This window comes from Pleurodeles waltl, chromosome 10 (genome assembly GCF_031143425.1).
Source record: "Pleurodeles waltl isolate 20211129_DDA chromosome 10, aPleWal1.hap1.20221129, whole genome shotgun sequence".
Taxonomy (NCBI): Eukaryota; Metazoa; Chordata; class Amphibia; order Caudata; family Salamandridae; genus Pleurodeles; species Pleurodeles waltl.
This window is the reverse complement of record NC_090449.1, coordinates 454,290,911-454,312,992: the sequence shown is the minus strand read 5'-3', so window position 1 is coordinate 454,312,992 and position 22,082 is coordinate 454,290,911. Positions and strand designations below refer to the sequence as shown.

The window sequence follows — 22,082 nt, the reverse complement described above, 5'->3', positions numbered from 1 at the left end:
TGTATGTGCATTCTTAACCCAAGATAGATAACCCACGAGATATGGGTAGGGGCAGAGGGAAAAGATCAGGTCTCCCCAGATCAGTCCATTCCTGTTTAATATAGGACTACCAAGGGATAGTGAAGCCTCTTGTCACAAGCAAGGCAATCCAGGATCACCTTCCTGTTCAGGCCTGCATGTTGGTTCACCCAAATGGCACACCAGAGTGCCAGAGGGGCCAGTTTGATAAGATTTTCAACAAACCCAACACCAAGTTCTTGATGGACAATAAAAGATGCACATTATGTAGGTACCCCCAAGTTGCAGCGCAGGGCCCTATTCTCTTATCTCTGAAAGGCAGAGATATTTGAATAGCCCTATATGCCAGCCCCATAAGTGAGGATAGGGAGACATTTGCTCCTAAAAACTTCCAGCAATGGGGTCATAGGATTTCTATCAATGCGGAAGGCTAACCTATAAATAAAACCAGTGGCACTGTAGTAGACTTAATTTGTTTTGTTTTTTACAAGGGCCCCAATTGCCTTTGCCATAAACAACGGACCCCCGGATGTGAAACTTCCTTGGTGGAAGCAACCTGGGTGGAGATAGACCTTTCTTCATTTCATGGCGTTGGGCCCACAAAACGTAGTGTAGATTTTGGAACAATTGGTAGACAGGCCCATTGCCCCCATGAAGCCCACAAATTTCTAGAAGAGAGTGTTTAGACTCATGTGAGTTCTGCCCATTAGGACAGCGTCATCAGCGTAAAGCAACATGGGATTTTTTTTCCTGTCTGCCGCACAGGCAGATAGTTTCCCCAAGGCCATTGATGAACAGCAGAAAAAGTATAGGGGCCGGTACGCATCCCTGCGAGCACGCTTCCCCAACAGGAAGCTGGAGGTGCACTCGCTAGCAGGGCCATACCTAACAGATGCTGATAAGTCGAAATGGAGTGCAAGCAGAAATTGAGCTAACCCAAGATCTACCCCCAGATCACCCTGCATGTCCCACAACTTAGACCTAACCACACTGTTGAAGGCACTAGACAGGTCATTGAAGCCCAGGCAGATGGAGCCCTGCTGTGTAGTGGTATATTTGCTAATAAGTAGGCGAAGTTTGACACATTGCTCCACCATGTCCAGCCCCTCATGTAAGCCGTATTGCGCCTCCCACAATGTGTTGGACTCCATGACCCAGGACCGCAGTCGGTCCAAAACAACTCTCCCAGCAATTTTGACAGCAGAGTCCAACAGAGATATTGGACGAAAGCAGCAGGGGGACTCCAGGTCACCTTTAAAAAAAAAAAAAAAAAATAGGGACAATGGTGGCGGTATGCCACCAGTCTAGAAGGCCACACTGCATAAAAGCATTACAACAATTACAAAGTAGTGGGGCCCACAGTTCCGGGACATATTTATTCAAGTCCATAGGGACCCCATCTGGTCGTGGGGCTTTATTAGTTGGAGACCTAGGAATGGCTTCACGGTTCTCTTCCAGGGCGAATCTGATAGAAAGTTAATAGGCCACTTCATCCTCTTGAGAAACCTGCAGCATATTTGAGTAATAGAGGGCATAAAAATGGTACTTCCAAACTTCTGGACTTAAGGTGGTTATCACTGGCGCTCAAAAAGCTCATATCTTTAGCAGCCTTCCAGAAGGACGTAGAGTCTTTATTCCTACAGGACAGCACCGGCCTCCCCCATTGCTCAGTTTTGATTTCTTTACGTATCCTACTCGGAGCCCTTTTATGCACCTCTCAGTATTCCTTACCTTTTTGACAATCTGTAGGTGACTGCTTTAGGGCTCTGTGCAAGGTTGAAGAAGCCTTTCTACAGGCGTAATCGAACCTTCTTGCCCTAGGCAGTGACACCTTAACTAGTTTCACAAGTAAGCTAGCAATGGCAGCCCCCATGCAGACTTGTATTGTTAGATGGCCTGTATAGTTAACTAGTACTCTGTTGCCTTGTGAAACTGATATGTACCATACAATGCTCAGTAAGTGCAATAAATTGTGTTTAAAAAAAAAAAAAAAAAGGAGGCTATTGTGTCTCACTTCGAATCTGATGAGTCTTTTGAAGCAGATAAAATGCGAACAAAGATTTCTGAAGACAGGAAATCACTCTGAGCCTGAACTTTCTATTTACAGCAACCTTTCTATTGAAACTTGTGGGTGGATAAAAGTTACTTTGAGAAAAGGGAATGTGCCAGAATATTAAGAGGCTGTTAGGAGAGTGGGAGTGGTGTGTGGGTGTTGTTGTCAACATTCTACCTCTGAGAAGATGAACCATCAGCACGCCAAACACACTGGGTGTGTGCAGCAAGGAGATGAGAAAATACTGACTCATGAATTAGTATTGTTAGAGAGCGGGATTGATACTTTAGTTCAGGGTGGACCTAGTTAGCCCCCGAACTCCAGTATAAGAAAACAGACTTTTGGAAGTGGGAGACCCAAAGGGGATGGGAGGCGGTGGAAAAAGACCGTGCCATCCTATATAATGATATAATGCAAATCATTTCCGAAAGTATGTTAGGAGAACAAGGCAGACTACAATTTTTGTTCGGTTAAGCTGCTATAAATCTAAGACTGTACTATTAATAGATGAAGGCTTCTAAGATATTTATGTGGTAATATTAGTGGGATTAATAATGTAGAAGCAGTGTGCCTTATATTCAGTGGTATATAAATGCAAACCACATTTTTCAGTTATGATTGAAACATTGGTCTTTCTGGAATATACTCACTCACTGTGGGGAGTCTGATTTTATCAGGTGTAGCTTTTTGTAAGATCTTCGATCTGTTCTAGCGAGTGAACTTAAGATGGAAAGGAACATGTGTTCTGTTCATTCAGGATGTGAATAAGCAATAAAGATACCTTTAAATCTCGATTTTTATCTCAACACTTTTGCTGCTCTGTTCAAGGACAGAGGTCAAATGTCAGACTGTCTTCATTAATCGATTCTGGAAACTGGTGTTCACTTTTATTTCTCTTACTACCTAACACAAAATATTCAAATAGATTATAATTGAATACTGCAAATATTTCAAAATGTCAGGAATTACAAAAGCAAATTTTTTTGGTAATTCAGAAGTGTGATGCAAGCAAAGATTTAAATAGAAGCAAAACATATCAGAAAACTTTACTTGGTGATGTGCAAATGACATAACTGCAGGAACTCAAATTTCTAAACATTGTTTGCACACTAAATAGTTTTTATCAGTAAAACTGCATGTCAGTGGGGTATTTTGTGGCTATTTCAATAGAAAGTGTTCTGATTGCAAATGACAGTGTGCTAACACTTCATGCTTTAGTTATGTATTTATTAAAAGTGGTGGTTTTTAAACATGATTGGAGAAACATTCCTGCGCCCGCCCTGATGACAATGCTGTAAATGAACTAAGTGGAAAGTCAGAGGTCTTGTATCCTATATGTTGCTAGACTTGTATTTTATATACAGAAAATGTTGTCTATTAAATCATAGGTTTTTTTTTTTTTTAATTTTATTTTATTTTTTACATTTTTTAAATACAGCAGACATTTTGAACTTGCATATTTGAAGGTGCTCTCATATGTGATAATGAAGAAATTGGTGGCACGGTGAAACTGCGAATTAAAATAATTCCCAGGGATCACATAATTTAAAACCTATTTGAGTCAAAAGCATTACAGTTACATAGATTATTTAGGTCACAATACCTACAGGTCTGATAACCGTTTTATGATTTTTCAGGGCCTGTAAACCCATATATAACTTGAGAGTAAAGCAAGGAAATGGTGCAAGAAAAAAGTTAGTGTTCACTCCTGTTACCTAAACTTCCAGGACAAGCTGGTGCCTACTGTCAACTATCATGCCAATGCCCATTATGCAGGTCTTCACAATATTTGGTCAGGAAATTGTAAACCAGAAAGCAGCAGCTCACTTGGCTGTCAACTCTCCTAGGTGAGCTTCTATCTCGCTGCATCTGCGGAACCTATACTGTCAGCCTGTTAATGAGGATCCTGTTCAGAATCATTGGTCTTATGCATATAAGAATGAATCACTCTGAACCGGAATAACTATCATGTAGGCTACATCTTTATACTCTGCAGATAATCCTGCATTCTTCCTGTGGACACTTGGCCAAAGTTTCTAGGGTCTGGCTTATGAAAGCAGGAGGCAAATCCTACTCTCTTCTGGGCCCACAAGCCTGAAATAGGCCTCCTGGGGGCTGTGTCACATTGAAGGCGAGAGGCTTTTTAGAAACAGACTTAAGACTTGGACTTTAATACCTTAGTCTTGCTGTACATTTTCTCCTTCAACGTTCCCCTCAGCACCAGAACACACTTTGTGAGTAGCTGCACACTGTACAAATCCCTGAATGAATGAATGAATGCATGCATTAGTTTTTCAAAACAGAAGATGGAAAAAATGTATTTGGCAGGCCATAATTAAAATCAAAAGTAGTTAATGAGTGAGGATGACACCTGGTGTTGATGCTGTAACACCATAAGTCCTTTTTATGGAGAATTTACCTACTTTTAATGCTCCCTATGTAATTTGGAATGTCTATTAACAGATGCTCATTGTGGAGTTTGAGATTAGAAGCGTTTGGCAATTTAAATATGCTGATATTCAGTAGTATAGTTTACAAACACAGCGATTTATTTTCCAGTCCCTTTCAAAATTTAAATTTCTCAGCTGCTGAAATATCTGCTCTGTACTGGTGGGAGACCCATTTTGAGAAAAGGGATAGATATCTAGATTAGCTTTAAATAAAGACTTGCTAAAATATACCAAATTTATGGTTTGGGTGGAGAAACATAGTTTATGCTATCTCGAACAGAATAAAAAGTCCATAGTACATATGGTTAGGGGCACCCTGACTGCAGCTTTGAGAGGGGTAATTGGATGATGTTACTGGGTAAAAGAACAAGTATTGGCAAAGACAATAATCTCACTTTTATGGCGATATGAGAGCTATTGGCGTTGTACATGACAATGTCTTTTAGCCATGTGTTGTGGAGTAGATATTTGTGGTGTGGAGTGAAATTACGTTGTTTGGATTGGAATAGTTGTGGAACTGTGTGGTATGCAATGGAGTTGTGTAGTGGACTTGTGTAATGTGGAATAATGTGGATAGTAAATTATATGGTATTGAATGTACTGGAATGATGTACAGCTGGATTGTGGGTCACAGAGTGTAATTATGTGTAATGGTGTTATGTGGAGTGTAGTGTAGTGTAGTGGAGTTGAGTTATGTGGTGTGCTACTCAGTTTTGTGGCATATGTAATTCTGTGGTATTGAATGGATGTATCTGGTGTGTTGTGGAACTGTGTTGTGGAGTGCAATTATGTGATTTGGTGTGGAATTATATTGTGTGGAATGAAAATGTGTGGAGTTGATTTCTGTGGCGTGAAACTGTGGCATTGAGTGAAATTATGCTGATTGGAATTCTGTGGCATGGTGTGGAGTGGATTGTTGCTGTGTGGCACAGGGCTTGCAAAATCCACTCGACCACTTGCATTGGCGAGTCTTATTTCATCTGGTCCAGCTATTTTTAAAACGTACTCCTCTCTTTTGGCAAGTTGACACTGAACAGGTGTTCTGTTCAATTGAAAAGTGGAGGGTCAATAAAAGATGCCTTTAAATCTTGTTCTTAAGTTACATTTGCTCTGTGTTCAGAGACAGAGGTCAAAAGTCAGTTTTTTCTTACAATTAATTTTCCTTCTGACTGCAGAGTTCCAGGATTTTGTAAGGTGAACTGTGTGATCTGCTGCAGTCCGAGTCTGGAGCTCATGGAGTGAGCAGCAGACGGACGGAGCTCCTGCCTGGGATCCCCGTCCGCATTTATCCTGACCCGACAGCTTCACTCCCTGTGTGCCAAATTGCCCCCTCCCCTCCCCAACTCTTAAGGCCCAGGAGGGGTGTGAGCGCAAGGAAACACAAATTTGCCATGGCGGTGGGCCCCGGAGGCGATCTAAAACTGCAGCGGCCGCCTGACTTTAAAATGGCAGACGGGACGGGCCCGACCGCAAGCGTTGCGAGGGTGGCCTCCAGGAGACACTGAGGCCGACTGACACGTGCAGGCAACCCAGAGGAGGAGTGAGGGCGACAGAAGAGGGAGTAACCCAGCAACAAAGTGGCCACGCCGGACCTGGAAAGAGCCCGCTAGTGGCCCCACCTCCTCCTGTCAGAGGTGGGCGCTCTCCATTAGAGGAACGAGCAGGAAGTTTAGAAGGCCCAAGGGCCGAACCGGCCAGCCCTCCAGGGCAGACCTCAATCATCTGGAGCCAACAGAACGAGCGTGGTGAGGAGTGATTGCCCCCTCGCCTCTGCAGCGCACGAGTTTGGGTGCGGAATGACGGTGTGAGCCAGGCAGAGGGCAGAGGTGAGGTTATGAATGACCCCGCTCACCCGTGCCTGAGTGAGACAAGGGCGCAGGGATTTGCATGCTGGGCATCAGCCTTCCTTGGCTTGCGAGTGTTGTGTGGCGGCGACTGGATAGAGGGGAACAAGACTAGCTTTGTGGTCCTTGCCATATGAGAAAACAGGACTAAGGCAGAGTGCTAGAGAATCATTCCACCATGGGCAAACCCAACAAGAAAAAGGACACTACAGGAGCCCCCGACATGCAACAAGACCGTACCGCACCCTCCCCTACAAATGCGGAGCAGACGGCACCTCCCTATGCCCCAGCGAAAGGGCCCTTGCTAGAAGATATATTACAGGCCATTACGCCCTCCAGGGAAATCCTGGAATCTAAAATCGATGCACTTACCACGGATCTGGGCCTCTTGAGAGAGAACTAAGGACGCCTGGCAGAAAGAGTTGCGGCAGCAGGTACGAAACATTGAAGAGCTCACACCAGTGGTGACCGCGGTAGGAGACCGGGTGACTGACCTCGAGAAACACATAAAGACATTTATGGCCTGCGCTGAGTACACTGAAAATAGGTCAAGAAGGAATAACATTCATATTGTAGGTCTACCCGAGAAAACTGAACACAAAGACTTAACAGAACACCTCCCGACCTGGATAAGAGAATAAGTGGCACCCGAGGGTCTGTCGCGTTTCTTCGCCTTTGAAAGGGCGCATAGAGTGCTTGCGCACCCCCTTCCCCCCAGGGGCAGCGCCGCGACCAGTGGTAGCTTGACTGCTATATTATAAGGACCAAGACCACATTCTGGCTCAGGCTCGAAAAGGAGGGGATTGAAAGTGGAGAACAGCACTGTCCGCATTTTTCCTGACTTCTCTCGAGGTGCAAAAACAGAGCGCAACTTTCATAGACATCAAGAAACACTTGAGGTTTTTGAACATTCTGTACGCCATGCTTTTCCTCTCTACGCTGAGAGTCGCGGAGGGATGAGGGGTGAAGTTCTGATTTCAGTTGGTAAAAGTTTGGATCGGGGACTGTTTCAACACCTTTCCTGGGGGAAGGGAGTTGGGGAAATTAATGTTAATAGTTACTAAGGAGCCCACCTGCTGTCAGGCCCAACTGATAGTCAAGGAAGTAAAAGATGTTAAAGTGCGCCTGCTCCATGGGGTGTGGACGCGCAGAGACACTTTAGAATTCCTCAGATCACCCATGTTGAGTCAATAGGTCTAAAGTGATCTCCTGGAATATAAGGGGCATGAATAACATGGCTAAATGTTATAAGGTATACTCCTACCTACAGAGGAGAGGGGTACACTTTGCAATGTTGCAAGAAACACATTTGACAGCAGCAGAGAAGATGGAGGGGCCAGGTATTTTACACAATGTATTCAGCCTATGCGCGGGGTACCCTACTCTGGATACAAGCTGGAGTACTGTTCCAAATGACTAGCACACTAATAGACCCCGATGGGCACTTTGTGGTGGTCACTGGCCACCTAGGGGTACGAGATATAGCGCTTATAAATATATACGCACTAAACCTATATCAGAGCACATTCCTGGACCTCCTCTCGCGCACAATCACCCCCCATCTTCTCCAGGTGGCACTAATAGGGGGTATTTTAACCTTGTGGCCAACCCTGAGTTGGATAGATCTCCACCCACCACCGAGGGACACCCCAGTCAACGCACTAGCTAAAATAATTTAGGACTGGTAGACAGAATAGCACTTACTAGATTCCTGGAGACACCTTAACCCAAGCACCAGGTAATACTCCTTCTGCTCAGTAGTACATGATTTACATGTACGACTGGTTACCTTTTTATGCACGCCTGTAGTACAGACCCAGATTAGAGAGGTGGAATACCTGGGAAGAACAATTTCAGACCACCACCCTGTATTACTTTCTCTAACATGGGGAAACAATGAACACAAATATACCTACCTGGCGCTTATAACCCGACTCCCTTGAAGATCCTGCATACCGGACTCTAATAAGGGAACACATTAAACATTATGTTGAAGATAATGAGGCAATGACCCCCTCCCCCCAGATATTATGAGAAACTTTCAAGGTAGTGATCAGGGGTCTGTGCATTGCTACATCAATGAAGATTAGGAAGACGCTGCTTAGAGAGAGACGGTTGAAAATGAGTTGCGAATAAAAGAAAAACTAAGCCCAGAACGCCCTGAGCTGAGTGACGAAGTGAACGAGGCCTGAGGGAGAGTTGCAGCACATATAGAGAGGCTCAGATGCGTTGATTACAAAAACTACATGGTAAGGGCACATGCGGAAAGGATAAAGCGGGAGCACTTCTGGCATGGTTGGCCAACCCCGTGAAACGAGGGACCCCCATATTAGAGATCAATACCCGTTTGGGGAATAGACTGTACCGACAGGATGAAATTAATTGCCACTTCTATGAATACTACAGAGTACTCTATACCAGTATACCACATGGGGATGACATACAGGTATTCTTAAGATATCTACCGCACAGAGGCCTCAGCGAGGAGGAGAGTAATGCGCTAGGGAGTGAAATAGAGGCCTCAGAAATCAGAGATGCGGTCAAAGGTCTGGTGAGGGGAAAACCCCAGGCACAGATGGACTGCCAATAGAGTTTTACGCCACACATGTGCAGAAGCTGACCCCTAAACTAGTGCTATTATATAACCAGGCATGCGAGACTGAACACCTCCCAAACTCTACTAACGAAGCCCTGATAATTATTAAAACTGGGTAAACCGCCTGATTATAGCAGATCATACAGGCCCCTATCTAGGCTGAACTCTGATTATAAGATCCTAAGCCGAATACTAGCGACTAGATTGCTTCCATACATGACCCGATTGATCCACAGGGACGAGAGAGGCTTCGTCCCTACAAGGAATACTGCCTGGAATATCTGTTGAGTTATTAATAATCTAGATACTGTCGCCCCACAGGTAGACATGGCAACCATACTGGCAGTAGGCATAGAAAAAGCCTTTGACAGCTTAGAATGGGACTACTTATATGCAGTCCTTTCTCGCATGGGTCTAGGAGAGGGCTTTATCAAATGGACGAAACTTTTACACACAGAGCCGAAAGCAAGGGTTAGACCCGGGGTCATGATATCTGAGCAATACTCCATAGAAAAGGCACCAGGCAGGGTTGCCCACTCTCGCCATTATTATTTGCCTTGGCTATGGAACCCTTGGCTGCTCAGGCTAGAACCGCAAATTGGTATCAGAGACTGACGCAGGGTGACCGGCATCACAAAAAGCGCTATATGCGGATGACCACCTCCTATTTTTGCAAGACACCGACTCGGACCTCAGAGGAGCTCGTGCTCTCCTAGCACTGTTCGGCTGCTTAACGGGCCTACAGGTAAACTGGCAGAAATCGTACTTGTTCCTGCTGAGGGAGAATTGCGGGCCACCTGAAGGGCTAGAGAAGGTGGCGTGGGAACTCTGTTCCATGTTGTATCTGGGAGTTAGAATTTATCACACTAGGGCGGACGTCCTGGAGAGTAATATCGGGGGAGCCATAAGGGCATTGAAAACCAGCATGGGCTTCTGGAGACCACTGTGGCTGGACGAATAGCGCTTATTAAGATGGTAGTGCTACCAAGGCTCTTATATTATTTTGCAGTATTGCCGGTCTGGATTCCTGACACGTTATTCTGGGAAATCGACTCCTCGCTCACGGAGTTCATACGGGGAATGGGAGACGCAGAGTGGCTCTGATCACTTTGAAGCGACCTTGAGCAGAGGGGGGGCCTGGCGGTTCTGGATTTTGAGGCCTTCTACCTAGCAGCCCAGCCCCCACCCCCATCCTGTTTTGATACTGGCGGGCCTATTCCTTAATCTTACTCGATCGGGACGAGCACCCGCTCTGGTGCTAGAGAAGATGCCTTTATAGGACGGGCATTACACCCTACACACCTTAGATACAGATGACATGGCTCCAGTGGCTAACTCGAGCGGGTGACTGAAGGGGACTGACGACTTGGGCAGAGGCGGGGGCCTTACAAATGGAAGACCTTTATCGCAAGAGTAACATACGCCAGGTCCATGGTTTAGAGCTGAAAGGAGTTGAATATTTTTAAATCCTAGTCTGTTGACCAGAGCAAGACACTCACCACTGTTTCCTTCACGCATGTACACAATGAGACTAGAATGTACTAAGAGGGATGAGCAAAAGAGGATTGTATACTTCCTCAGTCATGATTCCCATGCTTTACGATTGTGTAACAGCGACAGTAGCAACTGATCTAGCATGGAACACATCTGTTCATGGACCTATATTGTATGTATACAGCCATCGGGTACCCCAGTGGGGTAGTTATTGTTGAATTGAAAAAACAATAAAATCTGTTTAAAAAAAAAAAAAGAAAAGTGTGTGATCTGCTGCTTAGATATAGGGTGTCCGGTTTTTCCTAACACACAACATTTAAATGACTAAGTCAACTGTGCAAACATTTCAAAATATATTTCAGTAGCTGTGAAAGCCTTTTTTATATTTTTGTGTGATGAAAAAAATATTTTAATAGGATGAAAACAAATCAGAATATTTTGTGTTATGTGCAAAGGATATGTTTTCTGAAACCCAATTTTCAAAGATTGTTAATGCGCTATATAGTTTTATCAGTAAAGCTGCAGGTTAGTGGAGAGGTTTTTAGACATTTCTTGGAAAGGTACTGTGTGTAGATGACAATATGTTACCACATCATGGTTTAGAAATACATTTATGAAAATTGAGTGTTTAAACAAACTGAGAAACACTCCTGCCCTGATGGCAAAGTTGTTAGTAACTAAAAGAAGTCCTAGATTGTGGGCTAGACGTCATGGGTATGTGGGCTAGATTCTTGTGATGCATGCAGCAAACTTTAGTCTACTTATTCAAACAAAAGAGGTTTTTTGTAATGAGGAAATGCTGAGCTCACATATTTGAAGGTGCAATCATATGTGAGAATGAAGAAAAAGGCGACTGCAAACTATTTGCCTAGTATCACACAATTTGAGACCTGTTTACAGGTCAAGTACATTACAGTTAGGTCGAGTGGATTATATAAGTTACTCGTTTAAAGAAGGAGGGACCGGGAGATTTCTGGTCCAGTGTACAATCTCCCAATAGTAGTAATCATACAAGGGTACACTGTTCCAAGGGGGGGTGGGGGGACAAAAGAGATTCCAGGGGACCTAATCCTACAGGAGCAAGAACCCTCATGCATCCCAGTGGATGACTAGCTTCATCATCGGGAAAGCTCCTTGACAGGCCGGCGCTGCAATGCCTGTCTGGCTCCCCGAAGGGGGCTCTTGACCGTATTGCTCTTATGTTAGCTAGTGGAATCAAGTCCTATAGATGAGATACCTAATTCTAGGTACCTGAGCAATATGGAGAGAAGGGAAAAATAAAATTGGTTATCCATCTGAAACACACATCATCGATTTAATCAGTATCAATACGATGGAGACCAAGATTAAAACCAGGGTGAGAGTCAAAATTGAGTAATTATGCTTACTTACTCTCAACAAAACAAGCACGAGAGGTCTAAACCTATTATGGTACCTCTTATCGTGGGTCTATATTTTTCGTGTCTAGTGGCCCAGCCGGACCCATTGACCCTTCATCAGGACCATAACAAAAGATAACAGCTTCTCCAAAACATAAGCTAGAAAGTACCCTAATACGGGAATTGAAAAACCAAAAAGCTGTCAAGTACAACTGGCAATGTCAAAAAAAGGTCGCCCTAAAAAAGGAAAATAGAAATAGTGCCCAAAATAAACTGATCAACATGCACTAGTGAAATTCAGTGATTGGTGCCAAATCACATATTAGTTAATTGAGCTTACCATCTCCAGATTCAAGAGTGAGCTCCTTGGGAATCATATGTCAGGAACTGGAACTGACACTGTATACATACATAATGTTCATGAAAAGAAATTTTGGCCATGAAACAATCATGGGAATACATTTATGACATTGATAAACAGCCGGTGATTACTTGCTTAACTCCTAGAGATCAATAGGTACATTCATAAAAGTCACGAGTACGTAAACAAGAAAAGTCCTGCAATGCACAGTATGTCTGATCTTAAATAAACCAAATATATGTGTCATAAAACATTAATGTCAAAGCCGGATTGCAAAAACCACTCGTGTGTGTTAAAATTCATGGGAGAATGTAAATAATACCAAATAGAATCAACCTCAGCGTATGTAAAAAGAAGGGTATCCGTGAGGCATGTCATAATCATCAAAAGAGTGAAACAACCATTCTTTTAGAACCATCGGCATAAGCCCGAGTTGCTATATGGATCTACCTTAAAAATGCAGGGTTTATGCCCATCATACTAGCGATAAAGTAGTGTGGATGGCATACCAAAAAAGTCTAGCAAATAAATAATAAGGACCGAGGTCAGCATGTATAAAGCTCGACCACTGGCAAAAATAAGAATACAACGACATCAAGAGACTTACGATTTTAGCAGCGTGTCCATGGGCTGTAAATCTACCCTCCTGACCGCGTCCTGTATAGTAACTGACTGGCGCTTGTCGGGGAGGTAATAAGCGCAGCGAGGACCCGGAAGTGTGTGCGCATTCCGTCTCACATGCGCGTCCCAAGGCATAAACGTAAAAGACGGACTACGTGGTAGCTGCTGAAAAAAGGAAAAAGAAAAAAAACGGCCAATTTCCCTTTTATATAATGATCAAAAAGAGCTGTTAATCATACAGCTCATAACAAACAGTGTATTATAGAAAAAAGTCTCATACAGGAAAAATCTCATATTGGAAAATAATATGAAACTGATACAAAAGTGGTCCAAGTAAAAAGCTTATACATGAACTCAAAGGTAAACTCAGAAAATCTACTTAGACGACGGGCAAGTGACATCCGGGAACAAAGGGGAGATAATAACCCCTGTTCTTAATAACGGAGTGATGTGTATATAACAACAGGAATAATGTTAAAATAAACTCCTCCCAACATGGGGGGTTGATACCAAGTAGTAGCATTCGGACATATACTGTGACTTAACGCGTCCTAAAGTGTATCAGTCAAGAAGTAAGAGTAGTCCATGGGATCTCATCGTTGAGTCCCTGTATACTGGTCCCTAATTTGAAGACCCATCTTTGTTCAGTTCTAAAGAGAGAATCAGGGTCATTATGTCGAGCTTTCGGGGCCTCCAAGATCACCCACCAAAGGTCATCTGGAGTATGGACAGTATCAACGAAATGTGCACAAAGTTTCGTAGTAACCCGACAACATCTGATGTTAACTCCTGTGTTCATTGATGCGTATCTTGACTGGTCGTGTGGTCATCCCAACGTAACGTAATTCACAAGGACTTTTGTTGTCTACCCATACTCCAGATGACCTTTGGTGGGTGATCTTGGAGGCCCCGAGGAGGACTAGCAGGCGGACTAGGAGGAGTAGGAGGAGGACTACTAGCAGGAGGACTAGGAGGAGGAGGAGGACTGCTACTAGTAGGAGGAGGACTGCTACTAGTAGGAGGAGGACTACTAGCAGGAGGAGGACTAGGAGGAGCAGGACGAGGAGAAGGAGGACGAGGAGAAGGAGGACGACTATGGAGGAGGACGACTATGGAGGAGGAGGAGGAGGACTAGCAGGAGGAGGACTATGGAGGAGGACTATGGAGGAGGAGGTCTATGGAGGAGGAGGAGGACGACTATGGAGTAGGAGGAGGAGGAATAGCAGGAGGAGGAGGAATAGCAGGAGGAGGAGGTAGACTAGCAGGAGGAGCAGGACTAGGAGGACGAGTAGGAGGAGGACTAGGAGGAGGAGGACTAGGAGGAGGAGGACTAGGAGGAGGAGGAGGACTAGGAGGAGGAGGAGGACTAGGAGGAGGAGGATGGCGAGGACTAGGAGGATGGCGAGGACTAGGAGGAGGAGGAGGAGGAGGACTAGCAGGAGGAGGAGGACTAGCAGGAGGAGGAGGACTAGCAGGAGGAGGAGGAGGACTATGGAGGAGGAGGAGTACGAGGAGGACTACTAGGAGGAGGAGGACTGAGGAGGAGGACGACGACGAGGAGGACTACTAGGAGGACGACGAGGAGGCCGAGGACTAGCAGGAGGCCGAGGACTAGCAGGAGGCCGAGGACTAGCAGGAGGCCGAGGACTAGCAGCAGGAGGAGGACAAGCAGCAGGAGGAGGACAAGCAGCAGGAGGAGGACAAGCAGCAGGAGGAGGACAAGCAGCAGGAGGAGGACAAGCAGCAGGAGCAGGACTAGCAGCAGGAGCAGGACTAGCAGCAGGAGCAGGACTAGCAGCAGGAGCAGGACTAGCAGCAGGAGGAGGACTAGCAGCAGGAGGAGGAGGACTAGGAGGAGCAGGACTAGCAGGAAGACTAGCAGGACTGGGAAGAGGACTAGGAGGAGGACGAGGAGGAGGGGGACTAGGAGGAGGAGGACTAGGAGGACTAGAGGAGGAGGACGGGGAGGAGGAGGAAGGGGAGGTCTAGGAGGACGAGGAGGACTAGCCGGAGGAGGACTAGAGGAGGCGGAGGACTAGAGGCTGAGGAGGAGGACTATGGAAGAGGAGGACTAGGAGGAGGACGACAACGACGAGGAGGAGGACTAGCAGGAGGAGGAGGACTAGCAGGAGGAGGAGGCCTAGGAGGAGGAGGCCTAGGAGGAGGAGGCCTAGGAGGAGGAGGCCTAGGAGGACTAGCAGAACTGGGAGGAGGACTAGCGGGAGGACTAGCAGGACTAGGAGGAGGAGGACTAGGAGGAGGACTAGCAGGACTAGGAGGAGGAGGACTAGGAGGAGGACTAGCAGGACTAGGAGGAGGAGGACTAGGAGGAGGACTAGCAGGACTAGGAGGAGGACTAGCAGGACTGGGAGGAGGACTAGCAGGACTAGAAGGAGGAGGACGACTAGGAGCTAAGAGGAGGACTTGGAAGAGGAGGAGGACTAGAAGGAGGAGGACTAGCAGGAGGAGGGGGACTATGGAGGAGATGGAGGAGGAGGACTAGGAGGAGGAGGGCTAGGAGGACTAGAAGGAGGAGGACAAGGAGCACTAGGAGGAGGAGGATGAATAGGAGGAGGAGGCCGACGACTAGGAGGTGGAGGACTAGAGGAGGTGGAGGACTAGCAGGAGGACTAGGAGGGCTAGGAGCAGGAGGAGGACGAGGACGACTAGCAGGAGGAGGAGGACTATGGAGGAGGAGGAGGACTATGGAGGAGGAGGACTATGGAGGAGGACGAAGAGGAGGAGGAGGAGGACGACGACTAGGAGGAGGAGGAGGCCTAGGAGGACTGGGAGGAGGACTAGCAGGAGGACTAGGAAGACTAGGAGGAGGAGGGCTAGGAGGACTAGAAGGAGGAGGTCTAGGAGGACGAGGAGGACGAGGAGGAGGACGAATAGGAGGAGGACTAGAGGAGATGGAGGACTATGGAGGAGGAGGACTGAGGAGGACTAGCAGGAGGGCTAGTAGGACTAGGACTAGAGGAGGAGGACTATGGAGGAGGAGGAGGAGGACTAGCAGGAGGAGTAGGACTATGGAGGAGGAGGAGGACTAGCAGGAGGAGTAGGAGGACGAGGACTAGCAGGGCGAGGCCTAGGAGGAGGAGGACTAGCAGGACTGGGAGGAGGACTAGGAGGAGGACTAGCAGGACTAGGAGGAGGACTATGAGGACTAGCAGGAGGAGGAGGACTAGGAGGACTAGCAGGAGGAGGAGGAGGAGGACTAGTAGGAGGAGGAGGATGACTAGCAGGACTAGGAGGATGACTAGCAGGACTAGGAGGATGACTAGCAGGACTAGGAGGAGTAGGAGGGCTAGCAGGAGGAGGAGGAGAAGGACTAGCAGCAGGAGGACTACTACTACTAGGAAGACTAGCAGGAGGAGGAGGAGGAGGAGGACTAGCATGAGGAGGAGGACTAGCAGGAGGGGAAGAAGGAGGAGGGCTAGCAGGAGACAGAGGAGGAGGACTAGCAGGAGGACTAGCATTAGGAGGAGGAGGACTAGCAGGAAGAGGACTAGCAAGCAAGGATTTTTAAAGGATACTGAAATCGCTTTAAGCCCACAATAGAAGTATACTAAAGTATACAAGAGGTCATATGCTTATGCTCAACCTACAAATAACTGTGGCAGGTTAGGGATGCACTTCAGGATGACTTTAGGCATGCTTAACAGAAATAAGCAGTATGGCTGTACGTATGATTGATAGTGGCAAAGCATGCACAAATTAATGAGCCAGAAAAAGATATGCAGAGGTTCTTGAATCAGACTGTGGAAATATAGTAAACAGAGATTGCCTTAAATTCATAATGTTTATTTATTTATTTTTTTCCCCTGTTAAAATAAGAGGCTACAAGCTCCTCAAAGAATAGAAAAGCAAAAATGTAGACCTTTTTGTATTCAGAGAGATGTTCTATGCTTTTTGCCATATGAATGGTGGGACCCATGATGACTATATTATGATAACCTTTTTAGTCTACAGCCAAAATCCTGTTAAATGTGGAGAAAACCAAAATCGGCAAGGTAAATTGGCCCATATGTAATATTGGGTTCTTTGTTAAATCTCGAGTGAATTTACCTTGGGCTATGGATTACTTTAAAGGCCTGATTTATAGATTGAATGTCCTTGAACAACTATTCCATGTTCCATAGAATAAAGTGACCTGTCCGTGAATTTATTGGACACGTTAATTATATCAAGGTGGTTTTCCTGCCTTGGGCTCTGTTTGTGATGCAACCCACTTTGACAATTATACTTAAGAAGTTCATTCTTAAGCCAGGATTGTTTGTTACCACCACTACCACCTATAAGGTCATGTGTGGCATCCGGCTAGGAAAACAAGTGCTCTCAGTATTTAAATAAAACCCATAATGGACCTCATTTGCTCCCACCTTCTTTAATTCCACTTCTGTGCCGATCACACTTTGAGACTGAAATATGAATGAAAGATAACAGCCTAAAAGTAATTGATTCAAAAACATGGACTCCCTCTGCCATCCCCTTCCTTTATTATTGGGTAACAAGTGGTCATCTGAACAAAACATGGGAATATTATGAGGCCGTAATCAATTGAAAACTGTACTAAGGCTAGCTGCCTACCTAAGCAAGATTCCAGAAGGTACCAAAGGCAGTTGAGAGATGGAGATGATTGTCCTAAAAACCTAAACCAGTTTCAGCTCCCCTTAAGTCACTTCCCGTAAAAAACATGGATTAACATTCAGGATTCTCTGCCCCCATATACCTGCAATGAACACTTGTCAAAGCCCTATCTGTAACCCACATTACACATTTCCTGGTCATCCATACTGTGCTGCTCAGGCTATTTGCACCCCTAACCTCTGTGTATATCAGAACTCGTCTATTCTAACCAAATGATGTCTCTTCCCCTTTCCTCACATATTTGCTGTACATTATTTGTGTGTAATATCCTTGTCTATTTCCTTTCATCCTTTATGCTGTGATTTTGGACTTGGAAACACCCAGGGGACTAAGGCCCAGATGTAGCAAGGGTTTAGCGAGTCGCAAACGGCGAAAATTCCCGTTTGCGAGTCGCTAAAGCCACTTTGCTATGTAGAAATGCATTTTGCGAGTCGGAACCGACTCGCAAAATGCATTTCCGACTCGCAAATAGGAAGGGGTGTTCCCTTCCTATTTGCGACTCGCAATGCTATGCATTTTCATATGCGACCGCAATTGCAGTCGCAAACGAAAGCGCAGTTACCATCCACTTGAAGTGGATGGTAACCCAGGCGCAAACGGGAAGGGGTCCCCATGGGACCCCTTCCTCTTTGTGTCTGGCAAAAAAAATAATTTTTCAGGGCAGGCAGTGGTCCAATGGACCACTACCTGCCCTGAAAAATACCAAAACTAAATGTTTCGTTTTTTTTTTTTAAGTGCAGCTCGTTTTCCTTTAAGGAAAATGGGTTGCACTTTGAAAAAAAAAAAGAGTGCTTTATTTAAAAGCAGTGTCGGACATGGTGGTCTGCTGTTCCCAGCAGGCCACCATCCCCGTGAGTGCCCTGAATCGCTATGGGGTCGCAAATTGCGACCCACCTCATTAATATTAATGATGTGGGTCTTTGCGACCCCATAGCGACTCGCAGAAGGTGTATGAGACACATTTCTGCATTCCAAATTGCGAGTTGCAATTTGCGAGTCGCTGGGACTCGCAAATTGCAACTCGCAATTTGGAACCTTGCTACATCTGGCCCTAGGTTACTGTAGTCATGACCACTCTGCTATAGTACCACAACTCTTATTTCAATGGATCCTTTGCATCCTACGTAATATGCAACCTTAGCCATATAACCCATCTAACTCGGCACCCTGGCCAGGAATTATGTAAAAGCTACCTGACCTTCCCAGTTTCTAAACATTGCCACCTTACCTTGTATTCCAGTTAATTGCCTCTGCTCTTATTAGCAGTATCGTGTCTTGGTTTTGCAGAATATATACACATTTAACATGAACATGTAGCATAAACCAAGTTGGGAAGAAACAGCACACTGTATCCATTGATAAGACAGACACACGCTGGAGTATTTATTATCTTGTCACTGAATAGCAGTAAACGTTTCAGGCAATACACGAGCCACGTACAAAATAATGATCATATGTACACCTGCATTGATTTGATGAACCACAAATTAAAAAATGAAGCCATTGCTTTGGAAAACTATTTGGTGTTAACCTGTTAATATTTCCTAAAATTGTTAAATAATATCAGTAGTACTTTAACCTTGACTTTTCGGGCTTTCCCTTCTTGGTGCTAAGCCCTTCTCTGGATGTTAAGGTAGTGCATGCTTAAACCTTAGTAACTTTTCCACAAATGGTATTCGTGCCAATTTGCATCATTTTGGCCCCCAACATCCTGGAGATTCCAAAGGTACCCATGGAGAAAATATTTTCCTCTAGATCAGAGTACAAACATAGCAGAATATTGTTTTTTGTTAAAAAAATAAATAAGGGGGTGGGGTAGTGCTGTACGGGAAAGCTTATTTTATTTATTTTCTGATTTTCTTTTTCATAAAAATGACATTAACGAAAGCTTTGCTGTGCTAGGGACACCATCTTACCAGCTGTTATGAACAAGCAGAGTTGTATCAAAAGAAGCACATTTCATCAATGTATTTCCATTTGTTTAAGAGGTAGTCCATTTCTCCTCCTTTTTTCTGTTTTCAACCTATTTGCAGTTTGGCTACCACTAAGGAAAACCTGTCAAATTCAGACATGCCTGAAAATAAGACACCTCGTAAGAAGGAGTCTATGGTTGAGAGCCTTTCGTGGATCCCACAATGCCATGCAAGAATCAAACTTGCCTAAAACACTCACTTTCCTTGCATTCATGTGACAAAACTTCAGGAATTTGCAGGGATCTACAAAAAAGCTACTGCCCAGTGTTTAACCACCCCCCCCCCCCCCACACACACACTTGTCCCAATAAAAATGCTAGTCTTGGCTCCCACAACAGGAATAGATCAAACCAGCAGTAATGGGAGTCCTTACTTCCCTGTCCAGTTTGCGGAAAAAATGTCCAGGTTTGGAAGGTTTCCTTAGGTCCCTAGGCGACTGCTGAGCCAAGACCTAAATGCTGTAGCTACCCTGATACTGAGGTCTCCAATTTGTGTTATTGGGGCTTTTGTGTTAATAGCGCTAGGCTGAGCTACACAAGTGGGGTAGAGTTTTTATTGGGAGAAGAGTGGGAATGCCCCGTTATTTTATTGAAAACTACTCCTGGCAACCAGTGGATGTTCTGTGGTCAGGGCAGGTGACGGACATCAGCGACTCCCTCTGATAGGTGGTCACCCTGCAGAATGACCAAACCTCCTGCTAGGGTTATTTAAGGGCTCCCTTGTGGGTGGGTCCCCAGATTCAGTGTGCAAGACTCCTGCTTTGACCTCTTACTGTTCCTGGCCATTGGAACCGCTGCTGGACTTCACAGGAACCAAACAAGCCTCCCGAGACGATCTCGCCTTGCTACATTGTTTCTTTGGCTCCTTCCAACAATTGCAACATTTCCACTGCTGTGCATCCTCTGGGGTCAGCAAGACTTCAGCTGCACCAAAGAAGCAAGAAGGAATCTCCCTTGGAGTGAAGGATTCACTCCCACGCTTTCTCAGGAACATAAGGCAACAGCATCTGGCTCCTGGGATCTGCTCTCCACAGGAAAGTTGTGTAGGACACAGGTGGTGGATCTGAGTGGTCCTCCTGGTCCTCTCTGCCTTGTGACTGATTCAGGAGATGGCGAGCCCATGCCTCTCCTTGCAGTACAGAACCCCTGTGTACTGCGACTCTTGCAGCAACCAAGCTTGTTGACTCCTGCTCCAAGGGATCTTCAGGCTCCAAGTATCCCCAGCCTGCAGCACTTCATCCTTGCAAGGACAGTCTCTCCTCTGCTGCTCCAGTGATGTGGGACTCCTCTCTAGGTGTGCCGACTGCACCTCACAGCAACTTACTCTAGCTGCTGCCAGTGGGTTGCCTGTTGGGGTACGACTGCTTCTGCAGGCTCTTCGGAATGCTGAGGGTCAGCCCAGACTCCGCTCCAAGGGTTTGGTCCCCTGGACCTTGCTGGTCCTCTTCTTCTCTGCAAATCCTCTTCTGCCCAGATTTGCATTTGCCAAGGCTTTTTGGTGGTCCTCCTGACCACTGACACGACTGCGACCGGCGTGAGACATCTTCTGCGTGACTCAAAGGACCCCCGTGCAGCTCCTGAACAACACAGCTGCTCTTCAGCTTCCATTGTCAACTCGGATCTTCATCCACAGAAGGGTGGGTAGTGGCTCCTGCCTCACCTGTACACTCCTGCCTGGACTAGAACCTGTCTCTTTTTGCAGGTCCTCTTCATCCAGAATCCACCGTTGGGTTCCACTGGACTGGTCCTGGTCTTGCAATCGTCTTTTTCCAAGTCCCCTTGTTAGTCTCTGGGAAGACCAGGTATCTTATCTCTGCTCTCCTGGTCGCTGGGGGTCACCTAGGTACTTACTTCTGGGGGTCCCAAGTTCTCCCAGCTCCTTCCCAACTACTCCACATCCTTGGGTGGGAGACTACACTTCACATTCCACTATTTTAGTATATGGTTTCGCCCGTACAGGACCCTAGCTATTTTCTGCTATTTCTTGCCAATGTATGTTGTTTTTCTAAGCTAACTCCTAATACTTGCTGTGTGTATATATAGTGTGTACTTACCTCCAGTTGGGGGACTGCCTATCAGTAATGTAGTTCAGTGTTACTGTAATAAAACACCTTTTATTTTTACAACACTATGTGGCTCCTGTCATTTGAGACAAGTTACTATGTGACTACTGTGGTTTTGCAAGTGTTTTACACTCTTCCTAGATAAGTCTTGGCTGCTCACCACAGCTACTACTAGAGAGCCCTGGCTTCCTAAACACTGTTTCACTAACTGATAGGTGTTGCCTGGACCTGGTATAAGGTGCAAACACCATGGGTATCTACCACACACCAGGCCACCTTCCTACATATTGCACATGCCTGTTTTCTCGTGGGCTTTCTGCCCCATGGGGGCAGTAAGAATGCTACACACTTTCTAGGGTGAAGGCATGTGCGTGGTGGGCCACCCACATCACTTTTTATTTTGTCAATTTATTCCTGGTGTCTAGTGGGCTTTCTGCTGACACCCACCCCTTCCTCCTCTCCCCCAAGTGCAGCAGGTTGGGGTAATCACCTCACCCCTTCCCTGGGAGGGCAGAGAGACTGGCATTTTTAGGTGTTGGGGGAGAGAGGGAAGCACAGGCCCTTACCCTGGGTGCTGGAGG

The 22,082-nt window shown here is 45.8% G+C and overlaps 1 protein-coding gene across 3 annotated transcripts in view; it reads left to right on the top strand.

Annotated features, from left to right (window-relative positions):
• TMUB1 (transmembrane and ubiquitin like domain containing 1) overlaps nt 1-22,082 on the top strand; it is a 281,266-nt gene that overhangs the window by 64,507 nt on the left and 194,677 nt on the right. The gene's annotated exons all lie outside the window — the stretch shown is intronic.